The sequence below is a fragment of the Schistocerca cancellata genome, chromosome 8 (genome assembly GCF_023864275.1).
Source record: "Schistocerca cancellata isolate TAMUIC-IGC-003103 chromosome 8, iqSchCanc2.1, whole genome shotgun sequence".
NCBI lineage: Eukaryota > Metazoa > Arthropoda > Insecta > Orthoptera > Acrididae > Schistocerca > Schistocerca cancellata.
The window spans coordinates 270,976,848-271,004,697 of NC_064633.1; the positions used below are offsets into that span (position 1 = coordinate 270,976,848).

Sequence of the window (27,850 nt, forward strand, 5' to 3'; positions counted from 1 at the left end):
CTACTGGGCACGTGAAAGCTCTCTTAAGGCAAAACTCGCTTAGAAAACTGGGAAGTTCCACACTTGTCAGGGGAACACTCTTTCGATTCATCTAGACTTTCCATACTGGAGACATAAATGGCTTGATCGCTTGTAATCACCAGTTACTGCCTTTAGATAACTACCTATTCCCCTTAGGCCACACCACACCATATACGCCCTCTAGAGCTGTCGGTTGAATCCTTGATTTCTTGAGCTCCAGATCGCTACGCTACATTATTTAACATTCAGGTGCTTTGGCCTATCAGACTCAATAGCCGCATGCAGGCGATTTCATTGGCAATTCTCCGCTCGCGCTACCCACTACCCATTTGGGAAAGACCGGAGCATCACCATCCCCTGGCATACCCAAGAGACGCAGAAACGAGCAAACTGGTGCAGTCCCGAAATGACACGCTACACTACCACCTCCCATCAGGGCGTCATTTTTGATTTTCTTCTTTGAGAGTTAATCAAGGATTGTCATTGGCCCATCTACCATCTCATCGCATGGCTGTCAGTCCCCCCCTCCCCCCCTCCCCCCCCCCTCGCCCCCACCTCCATTTCATTTCCAGGAAAGTCATAACTACATGTTCAACCACAGTCTGTTCTCTGATCGATATGTTTTCTCTCTCATCCGGAATTTCCTAAAATGCTTCCCTCTATTGCTCGTTAATCAACCCTCAGGTTTTGCTTGGGTTTTGCACTGAAGGCCAGTTTCTCACTGCCGTAAGTCGAAACTGCTATTTGACAATGACTGTAAAGTTTCACCTTCAGAAACTTCAGAGGCTTGGTTGTAAAAGCCTTATTTAGCTTACCAAAAAATATTCCATGTTTTTTTCTTCTTTTAAAGGTGTATTCCTTAGGTCGCTTTCTTGTCTGTTTATTTGGTAAAATTTATTAATTGGTTTTAAACCACCTTCCCGATGAGATAGAGACATGAGACTTTCAACATAGCTTAAAACTCGATGACAATGCAATATTAAGTCGCTTTCGCGTCTAGTGTGTAGCGGAGGATGTGAACGTATGTATTAAACTGGGGAGCTAGAAACGATGGAGAGGCTTCGTCCGCCATATCCCTCAGTAGTTCACAAACCCACAACAGGCTACAGCCGTCCACCCACCCCACCGCCGCCCCACACCGAACCCAGGGTTATTGTGCGGTTCGGCCCTCAGTGGACCTCTCCGGGAACTTCTCATACCAGACGAGTGTAACCCCAAATATTGGCGTGGTAGAATAATTATGGTGTACACGTATGTGGAAACGGTGTTTGCGCAGCAATCGGCAACATGGTGTAACTGAGGCGGAATAAGGGGAACAAGACCGCATTCGCCGAGGCAGATGGAAAACCGCCTTAAAAACCATCCACAGGCCGGCTGGCACACCGGACCTCGAGACTAATTCGCCGGGCGGATTCGTGCTGGGGACCGGCACGCCTTCCCGCTGTGGAAGCAGAGCTTTGGACAGCGCGGCTAGCCGGGCGGACGCGGGGGAGGGTACTTTGTGTATCACTACTATTTCCCTGTATTCAAATTCCAGTCGTGAAAGTTTCGGTAAGAATGTTCACATAAAAATCTTTTTGATATAACCCGTTTTTAAAATGGACTAAAACTATAAAATAATTTCTCCTAGCCCGAAACAGATAGTCTTGAAAATTTGAACTTGTGAAGTTTTAATTGCTATGACAGTACTTGTAAAATTTAAAACAAAAAACATGGGGCGTTTGCGACAGATAACAGTAAGGAGTGTAGAAAGCAGCTGTCATTGAGAAAAATCACAAACAAACCATGTCGTTTGCAGTGGAATAAAATTGTTAGTGACTTAGATGAAATATTCATGGATCAATTATCTATTGCATGCAACCCACGCATTCCGTTATAAATTCTGTAAGTATTGTCATAGCTATTAAGAATTCATAAGCACATGTTTTAGGACTATGTGTATGGGACTATGAGAAACTTTTATACTCTTTAGTTCCTTTTAAAAAAGGTGTTACATTACGAAGGTTCTTATTTATTTTCCTGTATATTCAGTTGTTGATCTCCACTGTCCTAAATGCATCTTCCTGATTTGTTGGTTACACATTATTTTGCTCGTGCTATAATTTGGTTTTAGGCCTACTTTGGAACTTCCACTACAGGTATGTAGTTCTCCAACTCATTGTTGAAGTTTATTTGCATGAGATGCAAAATGTAGACTGCCTTCAGCAAAACGAAATTGATTCATCTATTTTTTGGAGATTAAGATATGACCCTTGGACTACTGACAATAGTTTTGATATTATCTGATGTCAGAGATTTAACACAGTGAGGTAAGTATTACAGTTGGGAACCGTGCACACGTCTTGGCGCAAGGTAACTCATTGCGTGAAATGCCCAGACTATTTTCACTCACTACTTGAGAATTAGAGCACTTAGCCACTGTCAACAAACTTTACTCATAATTTCAAACTTTTTCTAAACTTACATGTTAACTTCAAATATTTAAAGAAGTAAAACACGTGTAATCAGATGTCTGAAGCTATTTTATACATGGGAGTTCGATTCTTTAAAGTATCGGGGGTTTACTAGTTGTCTCCTAAATCGTTTACATAGGTCAAGAACAGCAGAAGGTCAATAATAATTCCTTCGGGAAGGCCAAAAATGTACCTTCTGTTTCACTAGATGACTTGTCGTTAATTAATATGAACAGTGACCTATCTAACAGGAAATCAAAAATCCAGGCACACCGTTAAGATGCTAAGAAAAAACAGTAAGGCATTGTTGGCCGAGAGACCTCAAGGGATAGATTCTATCTCTGTATTGTCCAAGTTTCATTGAGCTATGTTACTTGAGAATGATACGTCACACGAAAGGTAATTTCGTCCCTGTGTTTTGTAGACCAGTGTAAATTTCCACAAGTATTTTGGTGGTGTTCCTCACAAGCGGATTCTAATCAATTTCGTCCCTAAGAAGTAGCGGCATACTGGTGGAGGAATCGAACGCCCTGCCACAAGGACTCTTTACCAACCCTGTAGCCAGCATGGCAGCACTTTGCAGAGCATGCAGGGCTGTTCGTGGTAATCACACACCTTATAAAGACTCATGTTCGGCAGTTTCTAATATTCAGGAGTCCGTCGCGAATCGCGGTAACTTCAGTGTAATTGTCTTCGAATGAATGTGTCATTTCTGTTCGTCTCATTGCGCATTTCTTTCAGTTACCTTCTTTAGTATACTGTAGGAGTTCTGTCTCTGTATGGTTCGAGTATCATCGAGCCATGTTACTTGGCAGTGAAACATTAAGGGAAAGTTACTTTCGTCCTGAAGTTTTCCAACCAGCATACTAAAAAAAAAGTCAATGATGCGGGTCTAAAATTCAGCGGATTACCCGTGTTTCCTTCCTTGTGTCTAGGTGTGAAATGTGCACCTTTCGAGTCTTTAGGTACCTATCTTTCGTTAAGTGAGAGGTTGTAAATAATTACTGAAAACCTAACTATTTAATCAGCATACTCAAAACCTAGCTATTTAATCATCATATTCCTTTTTGAGCTCTGAATTTGTCTCTGTCCTGAAGGCGTAACATTGACTTATACATTAGCCTGTATATTAATTTTTGCTGAAACTGTGTCCAAAATTTTCTCAAAATCTACGAATCTCGTTGCTCCGTTTTGTAATTTGGAAAAGCTCCATAGCAGTTTACCCACTTCTAAGCCCAGCATGTTCATTTGCCTGATTTAAAAGTATCGTTTTTTCTATGCAAGTTGTGATAATTTTATTGAACGTCTAGGTAATTAAATAAAGTGGCGTACATTCCTAACGCAGGGTATGTCGCAATCATTCACCATTTCCGCTCCCCTGTTAGTGATGTACCCTTATACTCTGTGCAAGGATCTCCGATTTTAGTGTTCTGAAATCACAGAATGGAAAAACCAATGATACTCAAAATCAGTCTGTTTTGGAGTGGCGCTGGAATACCTAAATCGTTAAGGCAACAGTCCGAGATAATACGGAATGTAGGTACAATTCCTGGTCTAGTGCAAGTTTTTATCTGTCACGACTAATCCACAAATTGTCTGTGGGTTACGTCTCCATTAGTGTTCTGCTTTCTGATAAAGTATAAGGTTCACAGAATGAGATTTTCACTCTGCGGCGGAGTGTGCGCTGATATGAAACTTCCTGGCAGATTAAAACTGTGTGCCCGACCGAGACTCGAACTCGGGTTCTTTGCCTTTCGCGGGCAAGTGCTCTACCAAGGTAGGAGACGAGATACTGGCAGAAGTAAAGCTGTGAGTACCGGGCGTGAGTCGTGCTTCGGTAGCTCAGATGGTAGAGCACTTGCCCGCGAAAGGCAAAGGTCCCGAGTTCGAGTCTCGGTCGGGCACACAATTTTAATCTGCCAGGAAGTTTCATATCAGCGCACACTCCGCTGCAGAGTGAAAATCTCATTCTGGAAACATCCCCAAGGCTGTGGCTAAGCCATGTCTCCGCTATATCCTTTCTTTCAGGAGTGCTAGTTCTGCAAGGTTCGCAGGAGATCTTCTGTAAAGTTTGGAAGGTAGGAGACGAGATACTGGCAGAAGTAAAGCTGTGAGTACCGGGCGTGAGTCGTGCTTCGGTAGCTCAGTTAGTAGAGCACTTGCCCTCGAAAGGCAAAGGTCCCGAGTTCGAGTCTCGGTCGGGCACACAGTTTTAATCTGCCAGGAAGTTTCAGGTATAAGGTTGATTGTCAGTGTTGGCTTATCTACTCGGGAAAAATGTGCGTCGTTTGGGGTAACACTGAGTCGCCATGGAACAGAGCATGGACTACAGACCAGAGCTCGTTAAATGGGGTGTCTACTTGCACAGACTTTCTCATATAGTAAACTGTAGCCAGTCTACAAGAGATGAAGCAATTTTCGCACGTAATCCACAGTTAACATAGTAATTCTACGTCAGAATTTCTATATTTGATACAGGCCACAGATTAACTCTAGATCATTTTAAATTTTTCAAATGTTCTCTCTTTTATGTTCTTGAATTTCTCTTGTAACACAATCAAATCTTCGAATTAAGAAATGAAAGAATAGAGAAAATGAAAGGAAACACTGAAAACATAAATGTAGCCTTACTGGTTGACTCAACAGCAAGCAAGACTTGCACAGCTCCACGTTGGACTAACGAGTTCTTTGTCATTTGGATTTGGTAAGTATGACTACAATTGAACAGTAACTGCTCACAAAAGACCGCGGCAGGATTTCGTAAGCTAAAATCGAACAATAACTGCTCACAAAAGACCGCGGGAGGATTTCGTAAGCTTTCGCCTTGATAGATAACAGGCGTTTCATCATTATACGCACACTCAACCACATACCACTATTTGTCTTCCTTACTTTCAGATTCACTTTATTGTTACAGTTTACAGTGCTGCGAATGATGTTTAACCGATATCAGTTTATTGAGGCCTGCTGTTCTCGAAAGATCAAGACATTTTAGTAGCTTATGAGCCTTGCTTTACATTATTTCCTGATCGATGCATTCATTTATATGAGGTTCATTATGAAAGTCTTGAGAAACACTATGCCACAACTGTAACACCAACAATGCCCACAAAGCTACTGCGATATCGTCTTCTACAGATTGCGGACTATTTTAACGTTCTGCGACACAGCAGGCCATATTAACAACATGGGTGACGTCGATGTTTCGTTCACACAGCTTACTTTCATTCAGTTCTTTGTTAATACCTGTGTGTATAGGAATTAGCTTATTTTAAATTGATCTAAACTTGTAAATACTTTGACATGTCCTATATCCTTGTAAAAAGAGATCTACGGATGAATAAAGCTACTACTACGACTACTACTAAAGAGGAAACACCTGCTGCTGACGAGTATCTCATCTTCAGTGTACACATGGAGACGTGTGCGTGGTTGCCAGCAGCGCCAAGAGATGGGTAAAACATCTACAAATACATCTACATGATTACGCTGCATTTCATTATCAGGTGCCCGGTAGAGAGTTTGTAGCACACTTTCAAGCTATTTCTCCTCCGTCCACTCACAAACAACGCACAGGAAACACGAATCCTTTCGTGCAAGCTCTGATTACTTTTATTTTATTATTATGATCATTTATCACTGAGTAGGTGGGCGACAACAACATATTTTCACATTCTGAGGAGAAATTTGGTGATTGAACTTTCATGAGAAGAGCCTCCCGCAATGGTAGACTACTATGCTTTAATGACTGCCACCACAATTCGCGTATCATATCCTCGGCACTCTCTCCCCTATTTTGCGATAAAACAAGTCGAGCTGCCCTTATTTCAACAAATTTATCCTTCGTCAATACTATCTGATGGCGGTCCCATACGGCACGTGGCGCCATAAGAGGGCGGACAATCTTTGTTTAAGCAGTCCGTATAGTAGACCTGTTGGATTTCCCAATGATTCTGACAGTAAATCGCAGTCGTTGGTTTGCATTGGCCACAGCATGATCTATGTGATCTTTCCAAGTTAAGTTATTCGTAATTGTCGCCCCTAAGTATTTAGGTGAATTCACAGTTTTAGATCTGTGTGATCTGTCATATAATTGAAATTTAGTGGATTCCTTTCAGTATTTATGTGGATAACCTCAAACGCTTTCTTATTTAGGGTCAATTGACGCTTCTCGCATGATACAGATATCATGTGTAAATCATTTTGCAACTGATTTTGATCACCTGACCTTACAAGACGGTAAATGACAGCATCGTCTACTAATAATTTAAGAGTGCTGTCCAGATTGTCTTCTGACTTGTTTACGTATGTCAGGAACAGCAGAGGGTCTATAACACTTTCTTGGAGAACGTCAAATATTACTTCTGTTTTACTCGAAGACTTTCCGTCAGTTACTAAGAACTGCCATCTTTTTGACAGTAAACCACGAATCCAGTCGCACAAACGATAGGATAATCCTTAGGCACGCAATATGATTAGAAGTCGCTTGTGAGGAACAGTGTCAAAAGCCTTCTGGAAATCTAGATACATATGAATCAATTTGACATCGCTATCGATAACACTCATTGGTTCGTGAGAATCAAGTATTAGCTGAGTCAATAAGTGTTTTATACTATATTTGTTGAGGATTATTTGATGGTAAGAGGTCAAATATGTTTTCGCAGTCATTTACACTTTGAGTGGGCTCCCGAACTAAATGTTCAAAATACTTTGCTGAGAAAGCATCCAATACGATTTCGGATGACGTTTTAAGCCTACCATCGACTTTAAACATGTATTTTCACCAACGTATCGATGGCAGACAGAAGTCACCAACAACGATAATTGTGTGAGTGGGATACCTACGTGAAATTAGAGTCAAGATGGGAACACAAGCCAACATGAACCTCTTAGGGTTCGCCCATGAGTTTCCTATGCGGTACGCAAAAGGAAAGAATGGAGGAGTGCAATAACGATGAAAAATAGACGTGTCACTGAGAATGAACTCGCAACAAAACTTAGAATAGGACATAGTGTGGCGCAGGAACTGATTCAGAGCTTGACTTAAATCAGTGTTTGTGCCCGCTGTGTCCTGAAGGTCATAAATGTTAACAGAAGATCCAAGAATATTAACTGTGTTGGTATTTCGAAATTTATTCGCTGATTCCGAATTCTTTGACATTAGCTGTATTAGAGATAGTTCAATTGTCCAATAGCGACATATGCATATCTATGCCGTATAGGGACTCGAAACCGGATAATATGTCACACTGTCTACATCCTTGTACGTAGTCCACTAAATTCACCTTCCAATTCTCAAAAAATTACCTGGATTCCCCCATCCTCCCGCCTGGGCTTGTAATGCTTACATGCATGTCCGAAAAAACGGGCAATGATATAGCTGATGTCACCGTATTCGAAATCAGCGAATAAATTTCGTTTTTTACACCTGTGAATCGTCAACTGTTCTGTTTTTTCCGACACGCATGTAACATTCTGTATGACTGCCGCAATCTCTGAGAGGAACATTCAGGCTTCTTCAGGTAACTGTACATTTCAATAATTGTTGTCATGGGACAAAGGAAGGCGCAGCCTGTATCATTTGCGAACGAATTTTGGTGTCAACTCTTACACACTGCCCAGTCATACTACTATGGCCACCTGTCGAAAGTCTGAACAACCACCCTTTGCGGCGCAGACCGCTGCGAGACATGCAAGAAAAGTGTCAATGAGGTTCTGGAAGGTAGCGACAGGCATGTGGAGCCATGATGACACCAGTGCCATTGACAACTGTACTAGGTTTCTCGTTTGAGGATCTGTGGCGCGAAAAGCCCGAACGAGGTGGTCCCAAAGACTGTCAACTGGTTTTAAATCCGGGGAGATAGGTGGCCAGGAAGTGTGGTAAAGTCGTCCTGCGTCCCTGGTTGCATTGTCCTGCTGGTGGGCGTATGCCGTCGTGTCGAGGAAAAACAAAGTGCATGTACGGGAGGACATTGTTCAAAAAATGGTTCAAATGGCTCTGAACACTATGGGACTTAACATCTGAGGTCATAGAACTTAGAACTACTTAAACCTATCTAATCTAAGGACATCAAACACATCCATGTCCGAGACAGGATTCGAACCTGCGACCGTAGCGGTCGCGTGGTTCCAGAGTGTAGCGCCTAGAACCGCTCCGCCACTCCGGCCGGCGGAGGACGTTGTCCGTAAGAATAGATGCAAACTTCTGTCGATGCATTGTGCATTCAAGAATAGCGACATCACCTGGAGAATGCCACGTAAACATTCCATTGGAACATAACGCTCGCTCCTCTTGCCTGGACCAAAGGTTTCAGACGTTTCACACCGGACACGCCAACGGCCATCTGTCCGATGGAGCATAAAATGTGATTCGACTGTGGACGTCCAGTAACGATATTTGCGGGCAAATTCCTGCCTTCGTCATCGATGAACAGTAGTCAGCTTAGCTGCAGGAATCAGTCGCCTGCTGCGGAGGACTATGCGTAGCAATATTTGCTGAACGGTCCTTGAAGAGACACTGTTGGTAGTCCATTCGCTCATTTGGGCGGTCAGTTGCAGCAGATTCCCAACTTAGCTCTTTTGATAGTGCTTGAGCCCCTGGCCGGAAAGCCAGTTATCATGCCCTTTGGACGTCAGGTTCGAATCCTGCCTCGGGCATGAATGTGTGTGATGTCCTTAGGTTAGTTAGGTTTAAGTAGTTTTAAGTCTAGGGGACTGATGACCTCAGGTGTTAAGTTCCATAGTGCTTAGAATCATGTGTGTCAGCAATTACTGCACGAGGCGTCGAACATAGGCGGTGGTTACATTAGTGTGACTGGTCAGTGTAGATGTGGATAAAGTCTCACCATAAGTCCTTCGAATCAAATCATACTTATAGCTGCAGAGACCTTCTTGATGGTTCGGAGAAGTCAATTTCACTGCCAAGCGAGACTGAAATAGTCTGTGACTGAGAAGAATGGATCAAGCTTAGCGTCAGTTGTACAGCGTTTCTGCTTAGGGTAACGGTAAGAATCAGCCTGCTAAACAATAACTTACATTTATTTTGAGCACTATCTATCGAGTACTAGCAAGTACCTCAGTTGTGCGGTAAAAATTTAGCTGTATCTTCATTTTGATCAATAACGTTGGATTACTAAACAGAGTATGTACAATTATTGCAAAAACAGTGCTGCTTTAAAGCAATATATGGTCTGTTAACATTATTCTACACTCTCAGACAAAAAAAGACACATCATGGAGGAAGTATCCGAAATGGGAGGAAATCGGTAGATATGATGTTCATATACAGACAAGCAATTGAGTACAAATTCAAAAAACTGGATGATTTGTTCAAGAGAAAGAGCTCCACAAATTGAGAAAGTCAATAACGCGTTGGTTCACTTCTGATCTTTATGCAAGCAGTTATTCGGATTGGCATTGATTGATAGAGTTTTTGGATGTCCTCCGAAGGGATATACTGGTAGAGCCAAATTGTGTGCAATTGGCGCACTAGATCGTCATAATCCCGAGCTGGTTGGAGGGAGCTGCCCGTAATGCTCCAAACTTCGTCATTTGGGGAGAGAGAAGGCGACTTTGCTTGCCAAAATAGTTTGACAAGCACGAAGACAAGAAGTAGAAACTCTCGCCATATGCAGGCGGGGATTATCTTGCTGGAATGTAGGCCTAGGATGGGTTGTCATGAAGGGAAATAAAACGGAGTGCAGAATAATATCGTCGACGTACTGCTGTGCTGTGAGTGTGCCTTGGATGAAATGGATCCCCAGACTAACACTTCTGGTTGTCATGCCGTATGGCGGGTGACAGGTTGGTATCCCACCACTGTCCAGGACGTTTCTATACACTTCTTCGAAGGTCAGCAGGGCTCAGTTCGAAGCGGGACACCTCACCGGAAACAATTCTACTCCGTCAATGAGATTCCACGCCGAAGACATGTCTGGAGACTCCCCGAACAATGGTGGGATATTAACCTGACTGTGGCCCGCCATATGGTCCGTCCAACAGGGGTGATGGTCAGCCAACCAGGGGTGATGGCCTCGGATGTCATTTCTTTTCATAGGAAGAGCCCTTTGGTTGTCATCTGCGGTACCCTTTCAACCCAGCGGTACGTCGACGATAGTCTACGCCCCATTGTCTTGTCCTTCATTGCAAGCTATCCCGGGCTTGTATTTCTGCAAGATATGCCTGCCCGCACATAGTAAGAGGTTTTACTGCTTATCTTCCTGCTTGCTGAACTCTATTTTGGCTAGCAAGGTTGCCGTATCTCTCCGCAACTGAGAACGCTCGGAGCATTACGGGCAGCGTCCTCCAACCAGCTTGGGATTTTGGCAATCTAACGCTCCAGATAGACAGAGTTTGGCACAATATCCCTCAGGATGACATCCAACAACTCTTATCAGTCACTGCCAAGCCGAATAACTGCTTGCGTTAGGGCCAGAGGTGGACCAACGCATTATTGACTTCCTCAATTTGTGAAGCTCTTTCTGTTCAATAAATCATCTAATATTTGTGAAATTGCAATCATTTGTCTGCTTGTACAATCACATCACAAGTACTGATTCCCACCCCATTCGGATAATTCCTTAACGGTACGTCGCTTTTTTGTCTTAGAGCGTATTTTTTTCGGTGCCCACGCACACCAGAGGGACTATATGGACATTGTGTGAGTCGTATTTGCAGGTCGTCCCTGTTCTCGAACTTGTGCTTGTGGCGAATACGCGCTGGATGAGTGTACCGTAGTATGACTTGCAGTTTAGAAAGTCAGTACGATTGCTACATTTTACTGACTGTGATAGTGGACTTGTTTTAGGTGGTATCCTCACATCGTTGGGGAAGAGAAGCCATTACAAGTAGATAGTTATGTATGTCTTTATTTCTCTTTCTCTCTATCTCTCTCGTTTATATATCTGTGACGAGATATTAGAGTATTTTTAGTTTTTGCTGCCCTAGTTTATTATCGTTCTTTTCCACTTCAGCAAATCACTAGGTAGTCCTTGAGCTCAACTTTCTCTCCTTTATCTTGCAGAGACACTACTGTAGGCCGGCCGGAGTGGCCGAGCGGTTCTAGGCGCTACAGTCTGGAACCGTGCGACCGCTACGCTCGCAGGTTCGAATCCTGCCTCGGGCATGGATGTGTGTGATGTCCTTAAGTTAGTTAGGTTCTAGGGGACTGATGGCCTCAGAAGTTAAGTCCCGTGGTGCTCAGAGCCATTTGAACACTACTGTACACAGTCGAGGAGAACAAACTTGTCACTCTTCCTCAGCTGGTGTTATACTCTGATTAACGTTCATTTTCATCTTCGTCGACAAACCCATGGCCACTAATTCTCTGTAACAGACGTTCTTAGCAGACACACAAACTGTGTACGATGAGGTAGGACTCTGTATGTTGCAACCCTTAACTCATTATTTAAATGTTAACCAGGGATACCCACGGATCATTTTAAGAGAGCCTGAAATCGCGCAAATTCGTTAATTCTGATCCCTTATTTCCATGCTGACAAACTAATTACGACTGTATCTACTGCGATGAAGTATCAACCTCTCTCTGTGTCCGATGACATTAGCACGTCAGAGATACTTGGCTTTTAATTATTACAAAACCAAGATTGTGTGTACCTTTCAAATAGTTTCATCTGGTTCTGAACATATTTCATGTATGTAATTTATTTTCTGTCTCCTGTATTTGACTGTCTTCTCTTAGTTAACGCACACAGCTCACCCGCAATGTTTGATTCCAGCTTAAAAGCATTGTGCCTTTTTTTGTTTTTGTTTTTCAGAATGAGGATATGGCCAATGTGCTACACACTGTAACTAATTCTGTTGTCTAACCTGCAATTCGTAACAGTGTCAAAACCTATTACTAATTATTGGCCAAAACCGAGATGGCGCATTAGAAAAGCCACTGGAGCAGTCTATTTGAGGAATAAAGTTAAAATTTCCATCGGATATCCCATACTTGGATTTTCTGGGGTTCCCCTAAACATGTTTGGGCGAATACACGTAAGATTCCTTTGAAACTCTCACAGTACCATCTTTGAAAATTATCAATGTTTGTGGTTCATCTGTAATGTTTTTACTATAGACGGGAAGTGAAATCCCATTGTTTCTTCTTATTTTATCTGTTGCACCATTTGCTGTTGCCGTTTTTATGCCTTACAATTTGAAACTGATTAAAATTCTGAAAGAAGCAGGGGTAGAATATATGGAGCGAAATGTAACCCATGGCTTGTACAGAGCTACAGTTATAAAGGAGTGAGACAGGGTTATAAACTGTCTCCGCTGTTACTCATTCTCTACATTCAGCAAGCAGTAAAGTAAACACATGAAAAAATTTGCAAAGGGAATCAAAGTTCAGGGTGCAAAAGTAAAATCGTCGCGATATTTTGTCGAAATCGGTCATTGTGAGACTGTGGCTGTTGTTTCTTATAATGAAAAACAGGGACCAGCCATTGTTAACACACTGAGTCCTAACGATATCGAAAAATATATGATTTTAAAATTTTTCACAAAATTAACCTTTATGATCTTAGTAAGCAACGAATACAAGAAGGAATCGATAAAAAGTAAACATTTGGTTGTTAAAGGCGATTAAGCAAGAACCACAAGAAGAACTTGGCGAAAAGAAAGCAATCAGTTGTTTCAAGGAGGTGGTTTTACTTCGGAACCACTGGGACATACAGTGTTCAATCCACTCATCATTCGGAGTTGCCAACTGTCCGGTTCCAGAGAGGACAGTCCGGTTTTTAAATAAAAAATGTGGTGTCCGGTCGAACGTCACGACCGAACGTCAAAAGTCAGGTTTTCGGGTCCACTTGAAATAAGCTAAATTCTTGTTTACTAGTTTCGTTTTTTAAAATTTTTTTACAGAAGCCATTTAACGAAAATAGTCAGTTAAACTTTTCAATTTGATTATTATTTGGTTTCAGTCTTTTGTATCAGATTGTGCCACGAGTTAGGAGCATTGTGGATTTGTCGTAACAAATTGCAATGTGTTTTAATATAAGTTGGCGGTGTCATTTGTTCGACAAGCCATCTCAGAGAAGCCAAAGAGGCTTTGTATTTTTATTACACTGCGGTGTCCATTTTTGTCCACTGTCGCCAAGTCATTTGAAGACCGCACCAGTAAGAAGGAACTAGGAAAGACGGGTCAATAATAGCTTATATTTTCTTATGACAGGTGCAAGTCACTTCCATGTGGACAATAAAGCAGAGTTACTATATCAGTTTATTTCTATTTGTTCTTTTGCACAGATGTATTATATAGCGGCAAAAAGAAACAAACAAAACAAGCCGTGACAATGTCGCATTTTCATTTTATTATCGATTCTTTCAAGAAAGGCCCATTAATTTTAAAAGGAATACTGCTGTCGGACAAATGAACGCGCCAGGTATACCCACTGTTTTGCGCGACTGCCTGATGCAGTGAAGTATTTTGTCGTGGCTGTATTAGGTGAACCGTCCGCCCCTGGTAGCTGAGTGGTCCGCACGACGGATTGTCGTACTAACGGGCCTGGGTTCGATTCCCAGCTGGACCGGAGATTTTTCTCTTCTCAGGGACTGGGTGTTGTCCTTATCATCATCATCCCATCCCCATCGACACACAAGTCGCCGCAGTGGCTTCAACTCAAAAAGACTTGCACTAGGTGACCGGCCTATCCGACGGGAGGCCTTCGCCACACGGCATTTAGCCGGCCGTGGTGGCCGTGCGGTTCTAGGCGCTACAGTCTGGAACCGCGAGACCGCTACGGTTGCAGGTTCGAATCCTGCCTCGGGCATGGTTGTGTGTGATGTCCTTAGGTTAGTTAGGTTTAAGTAGTTCTAAGTTCTAGGGGACTGATGGCCACAGCATTTTTGAACCACACGGCATTTACATTAGGTGAACAGCACACAGCAAGCGTTTACTTTAGAACTGAAGTGACTGAGTGATACCTGAATGTATGTAATGTATTTGTTGTTGTTGTTGTGGTCTTCAGTCCAGAGACTGGTTTGATGCAGCTCTCCATGCTACCCTATCCTGTGCAAGCTTCTTCATCTCCCAGTATCTACTGCAACCTACATCCTTCTGAATCTGTTTAGTGTATTATTCTCTTGGTCTACCTCTACGATTTTTACCCTCCACGCTGCCCTCCAATACTAAATTGGTGATCCCTTTATGCCTCAATATGTGTCCTTCCAGCCGATCCCTTCTTCTGGTCAAGTTGTGCCACAAAATTCTCGCCGCGCGGGATTAGCCGAGCGGTCTCAGGCGCTGCAGTCATGGACTGTGCGGCTGGTCCCGGCGGAGGTTCGAGTCCTCCCTCGGGCACGTGTGTGTGTGTGTTTGTCCTTAGGATAATTTAGGCTAAGTAGTGTGTAAGCTTAGGGACTGATGGCCTTAGCAGTTAAATCCCAGTCCGCAGCTTGTGGTCGTGCGGTAGCGTTCTCGCTTCCCACGCCCTGGTTCCCGGGTTCGATTCCCGGCGGGGTCAGGGATTTTCTCTGCTTCGTGATGACTGGGTGTTGTGTGATGTCCTTAGGTTTGTTAGGTTTAAGTAGTTCTAAGTTCTAGGGGACTGATGGCCTCAGAAGTTAAGTCCCGTGGTGCTCAGAGCCATTTGAACACTACTGTACACAGTCGGGGAGAACAAACTTGTCACTCTTCCTCAGCTGGCCATTTGTGCCGTTTGAACCAGTTAAGTCCCATAAGATTTCACACACATTTGAACATTTTGAACAAATTTCTCTTCTCCCCAATTCTGTTCAATACCTCCTCATTAGTTATGTTATCTACCCATCTAATCTTCAGCATCCTTCTGTAGCACAACATTTCGAATGCTTATAGTGAGCTTTTCAAATACAGCAGGCCAAAAGACATTGCAGTGAGCGTCATTTCAATGACGAATTGGTTATAAGGAACAACTTTTTGGGGTGGCTTTCGAAACAAGATGAATATACCGGATATTGTAAAACAGTGAATCACGACTCAGTGAAAGTGATAAAGTATCATGCCAATACCAAGATTCATATTGATAAGGTGTGGGATGTGTTACGAAACTCCACTGTTCAAAGGTACACTACTGGCCATTAAAATTGCTACACCAAGAAGAAATGCAGATGAAACGGGTATTCATTGGACAAATATATTATACTAGAACTGACATGTGATTACATTTTCACGCAATTTGGGTGCATAGAGAGAAATCAGTACCCACAACAACCACCTCTGGCCGTGATAACGGCCTTGATACGCCTGGGCATTGAGTCAAACAGAGCTTGGATGGCGTGTACAGGTACAGCTGCCCATGCAGCTTCAACACGATACCAAAGTTCATCAAGAGTAGTGACTGGCTTATTGTGAGGAGCCAGTTGCTCGGCCACCATTGATCAGACGTTTTCAGTTGGTGAGAGATCTGGAGAATGTGCTGGCCAGGGCAGCAGTCGGTCATTTTCTGTATCCAGAAAGGCCCGTACAGGACCTGCAACATACGGTCGTGCATTATCCTGCCGAAATATAGGGTTCGCAGGGATCGAATGAAGGGTAGAGCCACGAGTCGTAACACATCTGAAATGTAACGTCCACTGTTCAAAGTGCCGTCAATGCGGACAAGAGGTGACCGAGACGTGTAACTAATGGCACCCCATACCATCACGCCGGGTGATACGCCAGTATGGCGATGATGAATACACGCTTCCATTGTGCGTTCACCGCGATGTCGCCAAACACGGATGCGACCATCGTGATGCTGTAAACAGAACCTGGATTCATCGGAAAAAATGACGTCATTGGATCTCGACCAACGCGAGCAGCGATGTCGCGATACGATAAATCGCAATCGCGATAGGCTACAATCCGACCTTTATCAAAGTCGGAAACGTGATGGTACGCATTTGTCCTCCTTACACGAGGCGTCACAACAACGTTTCACCAGTCAACGCCGGTCAACTTCAGTTTGTGTATAAGAAATCGATTGGAAACTTTCCTCATGTCAGCACGTTGTAGGTGTCGCCACCGGTGCCAACCTTGTGTGAATGCTCTGAAAAGCTAATCATTTGCATATCACAGCATCTTCTTCCTGTCTGTTAAATTTCGCGTCTGTAGCACGTCATCTTCGTGGTGTAGCAATTTTAATGGCCAGCAGGAACTAGTCATGAAGAGGAAGTGTCAGCAACGGAACTAAATTGCCCGCATCTCGTGGTCGTGCGGTAGCGTTCTCGCTTCCCACGCCCGGGTTTCCGGGTTCGATTCCCGGCGGGGTCAGGGATTTTCTCTGCCTCGTGATGGCTGAGTGTTGTGTGCTGTCCTTAGGTTAGTTAGGTTTAAATAGTTCTAGGTTCTAGGGGACTGATGACCATAGATGTTAAGTCCCATAGTGCTCAGAGCCATTTGAACCATTTTTGGAACTAAATTAACATAACATGGGGTGAAAAATCGTCACAGTTACCTTTCATGAGACTGTAGAAATGGTCTCATATTTCACTTTTTGTTTCAAGATTCAGAACTACGATCTAAAATTCACTGTGGACTGACTAAAGTCGAAATTATAGTAGAGAATATATTGGCTCCACATTCCCTGCAACAAATTCTGAAAAGACTTGGTACAACTCCGTTCTCGATGGTATGTGATGCTTCAAATAAAGGAAATATTAAATTATTTCCAGTTCCTATCCAGTACTTCACCCAGGGAAGGGGAACGACTTCAGCAGTTACAGAGTTTTACGAAGACGCTGACGAAACATCAACTTCTATAGCCAAGAAGCTCAAAGAGAACATAATTTAGACTGGTCTTTTAGGATTGCAACTAGTTGCGTATGGTGCGGACAAATATTCCGTAAATTACAGGAAAAAGCAATTTGTTTTTATGGAGTCGGAAAAAATGTTTGGAAGCACCACATCTTATTGCATAACATTATCACATACATATATTGCACACTACTGTAGTATGATGTTGAATCGTTAGTGGTTAAGGTATTTGATGAGTTTTCTTCAAGCGCGAAGAAGGTGAGTGAGCCGAAGAACTTCTTTTGAGTTCCTGCAATCAGAGTACTCCACACTACTCCAACATGTTCCTACACGTTTTTATGACTTTCTTCTGCTGTAGATAGATTGTCCCAGAATTGGCCATTGTCTGAGTCCTGTTTACTAAGCCAGGGTGAAGTTAATACTACCAAACGTATTTGGACATTTGTAGCCCGCGAAAACGACAGTGAAGTGGACGATGAAGTAACACCCCCAGATCTTTATATTTATTTTGTCGAGATTTATGCATTTATTTAATACAACGATCAAACACGTGGAAAGTGATTATATACAGATAACTGAAATATATTCTGCAATCCTGAAGCTGCGTAAAGAAATTATTAATAACCAAAGAAATAATTTCTTCGAATTCGAGATATTACAAGAACTGAAAAAACGTCCGCAATATGAACAAGCAAAATTTGTCATAGAACCACAGAAATTCTACACTAGGATTCTGGAATATGTAGAAAAATTGTTTGACTTCAGTGAAGATTCAATTTTCAACTTAGCTCTCAGTTAAATCTTGAAGAACCCCTTAAAATGGAGAACGTGATGAAACTTATAGATCATTTCAACATAATGTAAACGGTGATGAACTATCTTCTGAAATATTTGCATTGAATGACGTCTTGCCATTCATTAAGAACTTACCAGGCTCAAACACTTCAAACAAATGGGTGACATTTTTCAAGAGATGCAGAGCATAAAATTTGTTGAAAGTTGTTCAACATGTGCTAGCAAAGCCACCATGAAACGAGTTTGTGGAACAGGTTTTCAGTGTGATGCTAAATATCTGGAGCAGTGAAAGAAACAGACTGAAAGTGGAAATGGTGAAAGCCAAACTATTTGTGAATTTTAACTGCCATATGAAATGTGCTGAACTCGCTAAATTTGTCAAACCCGACAACGGGAAAGAACGTCTTAAGGCTGTGAAGTCAGAAATAAAGTATGACTTCAAAATATAACTAGCAAAGAAACTAAAGGATCGCAGAAATGGCTAGATTCGCAATATTAACAGTGAGTATCTTGTTAAATGAATGTATGATTCCTGTTGTAGCAACTATAATGTATGTATTGCGTATTGTGTAATAATAATACCTTTTTGAGTTGTCCACTTTTGTATCCAGTTAAAGTTGGCAACCCTACCGTCATTTCATGCGATATATTTGAAAGCAAATTCCCAATTTTGCTATTCACAATGCCACACTCGAAACTTTAATAAACTCATACATTAAAACAAATTATAGTCTTAAATAACAAGCAAAAATGGGCCTAAAAGTTAAAAAAAATTATATCAAAACAACAACGACTCATGAGAGCAGTAGTAAAAACTCAAATTTAAGACACAAAAACTTCAGATTGGCTTACTTTCATTGTCAATGACCGCTTCAATAAGGGCACTAAAGGAAACCATGTCAATATCTTCTACAATGATGTAGCACAATCTCTGTGCCGACTGTTGCTCTGAAAGCCTTAAGTGACTGCTACGATGCACTACACCGTTCGAAGTACCTCAGTGTACCACTAAATGTCTCTGTCTTGCAACAGCGTGGGTATTTTCATGCTAAAGACACTGGTACATCAAAACAAAATTAATAAAATGGTGGTTCAGGCAGAAACCACTGGTACTCGAAGGGTTAATAGTGCCGTTTATTTACACAGATATCGCAGTTACCAGTTTCGAACTGAAAGCTTCAGCTTCAGACGGCTGTTCACATTTAGATGCACATTTGTTGATATTTACATTAGATTTCGGCTGTTGTAAGTTCTATGGTACCACCATCCCATGGAACTTGTGTTTCAGGTGCTAACAGAGGAATATCAGGGAATCGATAAAAGTTGGACGAACACAGATCAGTTATTCAGGGAATTAACAAAAAATCTGACGAGAACTATAAGAGGATTCGGGAAATATTTTAGGAACAGAATAAGATTATCTATAAGAAACTTGACGAGTAGGGCAAACTAAACGAGCTGTTCACAGTGTTCAAGAATCCGGCGGAACCCATCAGCAAAGAAGCAAATGTGGGAAATCAGGGAAATAAGGAGTAATTTCAGAAACAAGACAGGCTGTTTGATAAACGATAAACTCGGTAGAAGCCGACCTCGGGGAAGATCAGTTTGGATCCCGTAGAAATGTTGGAACACGTGAGGCAATACTGACCCTACGACTTATCTTAGAAGATAGATTAAGGAAAGGCAAACCTACGTTTCTAGAATTTGTAGACTTTGAGAAAGATTTTGACAACGTTGACTGGAATACTCTCTTTCAAATTCTGAAGGTGGCAGGGGTCAAATACAGGGAGCGAAAGACTATTTACAATTTGTACAGAAACCAGATGGCAGGTATGAGTCGAGCGGCATGAAAGGGAAGTCGTGATTGGGAAGGGAGTGAAACAGGGTTGCAACCTCTCCCCAATGTTATTCAATCTGTATATTGAGCAAACAGTAAAGGAAACAAAAGAAAAATCTGGAGTAGGATTTAAATCTATGGAGAAGAAATAAAAACTTTGAGGTTCGCCGATGACATTGTAATTCTGTCAGAGACAGCAAAGGACCTGGAAGAGCAGTTGAACAGAATGGACAGTGTCTTGAAATGTGGATATAAGATGAACATCAACCAAAGCAAAACGAGGATAATGGAATGTAGTCGAATTAAGTCGGCCGATGCTATGGGAATTAGATGAGGAAATGAGACATTTAAAGTAGTAGATGAGTTTTGCTATTTGGGGAGCAACATAACTGACTATGGTCGAAGTAGAGAGGATATAAAATGTAGACTGACAATGGCAAGGAAAGCGTTTCTGAAGAAGAGAAATTTGTTAACATCGAGTATAGATTTAAGTGTCAGGAAGTAGTTTCTGAAAATATTTGTACGGAGTGTACCCATGTATGGAAGTGAAACATGGACGATAAATAGTTTGGACAAGAAGAGAATAGAGGCTTTCGAAATGTGGTGCTACAGATTAATGCTGAAGATTAGATGGGTAGATCACATAACTAATGAGGAGGTATTGAATAGAATTGGGGAGAAGAGAAATTGGTGGCGCAACTTCACTAGAAGAAGGAATGGTTGGTAGGACACGTTCTGAGGCATCAAGGGATCACCAATTTAGTATTTGAGGGCAGCGTCGAGGATAAAAATCGTAGAGGGAGACAAAGAGATGAATAAACTAAGCAGATTCAGAAGGATGTGGTTTGCAGTGGGTACTGAGAGATGAAGAAACTTGCACAGGATAGAGTAGCATGGAGAGCTGCATCAAACCTGTCTCTGGACTGAAGACCACAACAACAACAAAGCGATGAGCAGGCTTCAGGGGTGTAAGGAAGGACACGTGAAATATGATGAGGAGGTTGCCAACATCCTAAATGGTCCAGCATCTACGGCCACAAAAAGCCGTTACACCATGACACCAAGTCAGAAGAAAGTGACCGAGAGTAAAGCACAAGATCATTACAAAACTGCCGAGGAACATAGCAGACACGGTGAGTAACTGATCGAACAGAGAGCATGCGGAGTAAATCCAAAACTGCGAGCACCTATAACTTAAAACGTGGGTATAACAGGATAGAACATAAAATTTCGAATGGACATGGTGGTTCTCTCGCATCTGTTATTTCTTTTAGTCTACATAATTGTATCTACGTTCTTTTCTCACCCGTGTAATTCAACTCATGGCATTCGTCATAACGGTGTAATTTGCTAACTTCGTACCACGTTGTTACTTCTCTGTACACTTTCCTACCTCGAACGTACTCCTTGCCGAACGCTGGTGTTCTTGTCCAAGGTGGGTGTCATCATCGTTATCCACATATTACTCTTCTTCTCGGTGTGATTAATTGGTGGTCATCCAGGATCCATGGTTCTATGGCAGAAAATAAGCTGCTGTTCTGCAACTAAAGAACCCACTCAAAGCGATCCCGCCACACACATCTAAGATCGACTTGTACCACTTTACTTGGGCTGTACCTGCACAATGTAATTTTCCCAGAGAACTAAAACACGACAGACACAGTGCTTCCACAGCAGTTGTCAAAAAAAATGAAATCTCTCACTTTCTTTTACACATCAGTACGGGCACAGCACTTTCTGCAGCCGGCATTTTTCTCATTACAGCCACAACGTACCTCTAAGTGAGCACCTTATGCTCTACTATCCCTCTTATTCATCAGCATTGTCTCCTGTAATTACTAAAGAATCCTGTATGCTTCGCAGAGCACAGTGCCTCTGTAAGGTGCTCGTATCACGCAGCACCCTTCCCGATTTACACTCTCAGGATAGATCACTCTTGCTCCTTCCTGAGTGCAACGCTTTTGTAAGTCATCCACAATTTCGTTAATATACAAGAACCATAATCATTTATCATCTGATCAGAAACCGTCTGTAGCATATTCACTGACGACACACGCTTGTTACTACAAAGAAACAAATAGTCGTTACTGTTCTTGAATGCAGAGGTAAACAAATACTTAACCACCGTAATGCATGATGTAGAGATATTGACGTAACTACCCATCTAATTTCCATTAGCCATTTACAGTATGAAAAACTTGTGTTCGAAATATGGTGCACAGCTCTAGACTTTTTGATCAGAGAGTCACTGACTCGGCAGCGTTTTGATACATCAGGCTTCACATCAGAAAAGATCTGCAGTAAAGCTTGAAAAAGTTGTTACATAAAAACTGCTGTTTCTTTGATAAGTGGTGCAGTTTCACTAACACCTCCTGTTCCACTAGCAGTTCGTTTTTGCACAATACTCGTGTTTAATAATGTTCAATTTTTCCTAGCTCACATATACATTTAACATTATTTTTCGCGCTAAATTTCAGCAACGAGAGGTCAGTACCTGGGAAAAACCATTCCTTTTTGTGATGCAGTCAGCGCCTCACCTTACACTTCGCATCGAATTAAGTTGTCCCTGAGCATACCATGTCCACAGCCTAGCGGCATTTTGAGGTGACCATGGCCACTTTTAGGTGAATAACGTCCATGTTTCTTTCGGAATTTCTTTGTATTTGAGTAACTACTCGTTTCCCAGTTTCTCCGTTATGTCGCTAAATAGGTCCAAAGTAGGAAGAAATTTGCTTTGGCACTCCGTAGTGCTGAACATACATGGAACTTGCGTTTGATCATGTGGCTTCCCAGCCGTCATCCTCTTTCGAAGCACACAAGTTACGAAAACGAATTACAGGCGAGCCTGAAGCATTTCAGTACTTTTCAGGTCTGCTACACCTCGCTTACAAATTCGGTTGCGCCACAGTAGCTCAGTTCAGTGTTGCATTGCTCGCTCGATCATATAAAATTTTAATTTAAGCATAGCTCTCGCTAGTTTGAACAACCCTGTCGGTGATTCTTTCGAAAATTTTGCACACACTGTGCTCATTCACGTCTGTTACCACCAACACACACTCATCTCCTAGCCGCTGCTCTTCCTGTGGTTCTCCATAACTATCTTTCCCGACCAGGTCTAAATGTATGCTATGGAGCTGCAGCTTCCTGTACTCGCAGATCTGGATTTGCTCTGCATGCTCACTGTTTGTTCAGTTTCTCGGCTGTTTTTTAATCCATGGGCAGTTCACTGAGTCCTCATTGCCATGTCTTTGAGGGTGAAAGGTGCCCATCTGTTCCCAGGAGGGCTAACCTCAAATGTGCCAGTTTAGGCCTGTCAGAAACTTCCCTCGAGATGGGACATACTCACCTAGTACGTATTGGTGATACACTACAAAACAGTTACACAGCTGCTCAGTACAAGTCATGGTCCACAGGGGTGACACTGGTAACCACAGACAAAGTGTACTGAGTATGTGGACGTGAACGCAAGGTGAAGCTACGTATTGGAGGCAACACTCTAGATCTGAGGTGAGAGAGAGGCAGAGATGGCTGATGCTGCCGATGAACAAGATTGGCTCTCCCACAAGAGGTTAATGTGCAGTGTTTATTGGCCTGAGACCAACATGTCCACTGTGAGAATACCCCAAGTACATTAGTGTTGCGAGATCAGTGTTGAGTCGAGTATTCCATACAGACAGGAGTATGCATTGGGCATCCTGAGCGAAAGGTTCTGCAGATTGTGTGTTGTGTGTGAGACACACTCATTCGATAACCACTTCTTTTTCATGATACCTCATCTCTATTAACAATTGCATAATTAGTACTGTGAAATATGTACACCTTGAATTCATCGATTAATCAGCGTTATCATCTATAATGTTTTTGTTTCCAGAATGAGATTTTCACTCTGCAGCGGAGTGTGCGCTGATATGAAACTTCCTGGCAGATTAAAACTGTGTACCGCGCCGAGACTCGAACTCGGGACCTTTGCCTTTCGCGGGCAAGTGCTCTACCAACTGAGCTACCCAAGCACGACTCACGACCCGTCCTCACAGCTTCTGTAAAGTTTGGAAGGTAGGAGACGAGGTACTGGCAGAAGTAAAGCTGTGGGACGGGGCGTGAGTCGTACTTGAGTATCTCAGTTGGTAGAGCACTTGCCCGCGAAAGGCAAAGGTCCCGAGTTAAAGTCTCTGTCCGGCACACAGTTTTAATCTGCCAGGAGTTTCAATGTTTTTGTTGTTTGTGTTATGGTTTGATTCCCAATTTCATTATGCACAAATTTTCTTGTTACGTGCACCCATATAGATAACTTCCTTCTACGTGTTTTTGGATTTCTCGTTTGTGCGTTCCAGTCTGAGTGTGTTTACTTGTTGACTACGCTTTTTGATCCAATGTCATGTCTAAGAGTCCTGTCTATACTGAAGTTATTTTCAATACAGAACTAGAATAATTAACATGTCTTTTCATGTTGAATTATTAATACAGTCAACCAGAAGTACTGATGATATTAATTAACTGGTCATTATATTGATATGTGAGGAGTATCTTGTCTGTTAATTGTGGTCTCTGACCATATTACTTGCATTTTTCAGTGTTTTGCTTCTCGGTTTTAGGAATTCAGTGGGAGATCATAAACTAAATAACCAGCACTACTGTCATTTCTTTTATAGCGATCCATTTATGTATTTTGGTCCATTTACTTAAATATTGATATTTTACAATTTCTTGTGTCTATATGAACAGTGGCATGTGGCCAACAACTGTATATAGTGACAGAAGTTATAATTGTTCAAGTGTTTAGTGAATTAATAAGACGTAGAAGTCAGACAGTGTTGATACTCTTACGGTATTTTGTTGTTATGCATTTCCTTGGGTTTTTGTGAGTGGTTAGATTTGTCATGAATAGTATCTAATGATAGTAACCATTACTTGTGTTTTAGTGTTTGATGAGTTTTTTGTGCACCACAATTAGGCTATTCATGCTACTGAATACTTCATGGATGTACTTTGACCCATTTGTATATATAGCTAAATGAGGAACTAGGATCCCCTCCTCCATGTTGACAGTTTATGTAAGAAGCAATGCTTGGAAGGACAACCTTGGCTCATTTGTTTTCGTGAGGCACAGTGGAATGACACGGGTAAGGCGATCCATTTCATGACTTTCAGGCACAACAGGCGCCCTAGCATAATGGCAGTGCTTATTCCACTCCCTTCTCTTCAGACCTGACTCACACTCTTGATGTTTCCCGTTGTTCTCTGATCACCTTAATGATAGAAGATTGTGGCTATAAATGTTGTTAAGTTCCTGTATATGCCTGTATGCAAGTAAATTGAGTCCCCTCAGCTCCGTTTGTCCTATTGTGTTTTACTTCCTGTAACTGAGCTACGTTCATTTATATTGTCTCATATGTTTACTGATTATCCTTGTCTCTTTTCGATGGTAATTACATGTGAATTCCCATTCTTGCATGCATGATAAATTCGTACTGTGTTCAATGAACCTTGCTTCTACTGAAATGCACCCTATATTGCATAATATCATTTCACAATCATACCCATATGAACGCCCCAAAATGTTAATATGCTTGAGGCCTACATGTGTACCATGAATAGAGAAAAAATCATGACTAGGGAACGATTAATGAACTTAAAATTAACGTGTCATCATGGCTTCACTTTCTTTCTTCCCCATATGCCTGTCAAAGAATGAATAAAATAGGTAATGGTTATTCACTGCGCAGAATAATAATATTTTCTTTAATTATTGGCTCAGTTCAATAGCATTTCTGCGCAGTGTGACCTAAATGGCCAAGTGAGAGACAGTTTTAACAGCTGCCGTCATTGTATCAGTAATATCTGTGGTCAACAGCTGTGCTCGCCACTTAAACTCAGGCTTTAGTTTGCACTGAACAATGGCTTCTCCTCTCAGACAATGCCCATTGTTTTCTGTCAACTATTTGTTCTGCAGTAAATTGAAAATCGATGAATAGCGTCAGGAGCACAGGCTCTTCACGTGCTGTGATACAACGACACCTGGAGACGAAAATTTAATAGTGATGGGTGACTGGAATTCGGTAGTAGGAAAAGGGAGAGAGGGAAACGTAGTAGGTGAACATGGATTTGGGCTAAAAAATGAAAGAGGAAGCCGCCTGATACAGTTTTGCACAGAGCACAACTTAATCATAGCTAACACTTGGTTCAAGAATCATGAAAGAAGGTTGTATACACGGAAGAACCCTGGAGATACTGACAGGTTTCATATAGATTATATAATGGTAAGAGAGAGATTTAGGAACCAGGTTTTAAATTGTAAGACATTTCCAGGGGCAGATGTGGACTCTGACCACAATCTATTGGTTATGAACTGTAGATTAAAACTGAAGAAAATGCAAAAAAGGTAGGAATTTAAGGAGATGGGACCTGGATAAACTGAAACAACCAGAGGTTATACAGTGTTTCAGGGAGAGCATAAGGGAACAATTGACAAGAATGGGGGAAAGAAATACAGTAGAAGAAGAATGGGTAACTTTGAGGGATGAAGTAGTGAAGGCAGCAGAGGATCAAGTAGGTAAAAAGACAAGGACTAGTAGAACTCCTTGGGTAACAGAAGATATATTGAATTTAATTGATGAAAGGAGAAAATATAAAAATGCAGTAAATTAAACAGGCAAAAAGGAATACAAACGTCTCATAAATGAGATCGACAGGAAGTGCAAATTGGCTAAGCAGAGATGGCTAGAGGACAAATGTAAGGATGTAGAGGCTTTTTTCATGAGGGGTAAGATAGATACTGCCTACAGGAAAATTAAAGAGACCTTTGGAGAAAAGAGAACCACTTGCATGAATATCAAGAGCTCAGATGGAAACCCAGTTCTAAGCAAAGAAGGGAAAGCAGAAAGGTGGAAGGAATATATAGAGGGTCTATACAGGGGCGATGTTCTTGACGACAATATTATGGAAATGGAAGTGGAGGAAGATGAAATGGGAGATATGATACTGCGTGAAGAGTTTGACAGAGCACTGAAAGACCTAAGTCGAAACAAGGCCCCGGGAGTAGACAACATTCCATTAGAACTACTGACAGCCTTGGGAGAGCCAGTTCTGACAAAACTCTACCATCTGGTGAGCAAGATGTATGAGACAGGCGAAATTCCCTCAGACTTCAAGAAGAATATAATAATTCCAATCCCAAAGAAAGCAGGTGTTGACAGATGTGAAAATTACCGAACTATCAGTTTAATAAGTCACGGCTGCAAAATACTAACGCGAATTCTTTACAGACGAATGGAAAAACTGGTAGAAGCCGACCTCGGGGAAGATCAGTTTGGATTTCGTAGAAATGTTGGAACACGCGAGGCAATACTGACCCTATGACTTATCTTAGAAGCTAGATTAAGGAAAGGCAAACCTACGTTTCTAGCATTTGTAGACTTAGAGAAAGCGTTTGACAATGTTGATTGGAATACTCTCTTTCAAATTCTGAAGGTGGCAGGGGTAAAATACAGGGAACGAAAGGCTATTTACAATTTGTACAGAAACCAGATGGCAGTTATAAGAGTTGAGGGACATGAAAGGGAAGCAATGGTTGGGAAGAGAGTGAGACAGGGTTGTAGCCTATCCCCGATATTATTCAATCTTTATATTGAGCAAGCAGTGAAAGAAACAAAAGAAAAATTCGGTGTAGGTATTAAAATCCATGGAGAAGTAATAAAAACATTGAGATTTGCCGATGGCATTGTAATTCTGTCAGAGACAGCAAAGGACTTGGAGGAGCAGTTTAACGGAGTGGGTAGTGTCATGAAAGGAGGATATAAGATGAACATCAACAAAAGCAAAACGGGGATAATGGAATGTAGTCGAATTAAGTCGGGTGATGATGAGGGAATTAGATTAGGAAATGAGACACTTAAAGTAGTAAAGGAGTTTTGCTATTTGGGGAGCAAAATAACTGATGATGGTCGAAGTAGAGAGGATATAAAATGGGTAATGGCAAGGAAAGCGTTTCTGAAGAAGATAAATTTGTTTACATCAAATATAGATTTA

The 27,850-nt window shown here is 41.9% G+C and overlaps 1 non-coding gene across 1 annotated transcript; it reads left to right on the forward strand.

Annotated features, from left to right (window-relative positions):
* The first annotated feature begins 4,605 nt into the window (after window positions 1-4,605).
* Trnas-cga (transfer RNA serine (anticodon CGA)) lies at window positions 4,606-4,680 on the forward strand. The gene has a single exon. It is a non-coding gene; the product is annotated as a tRNA-Ser (tRNA).
* The last annotated feature ends 23,170 nt before the right edge of the window (window positions 4,681-27,850 follow it).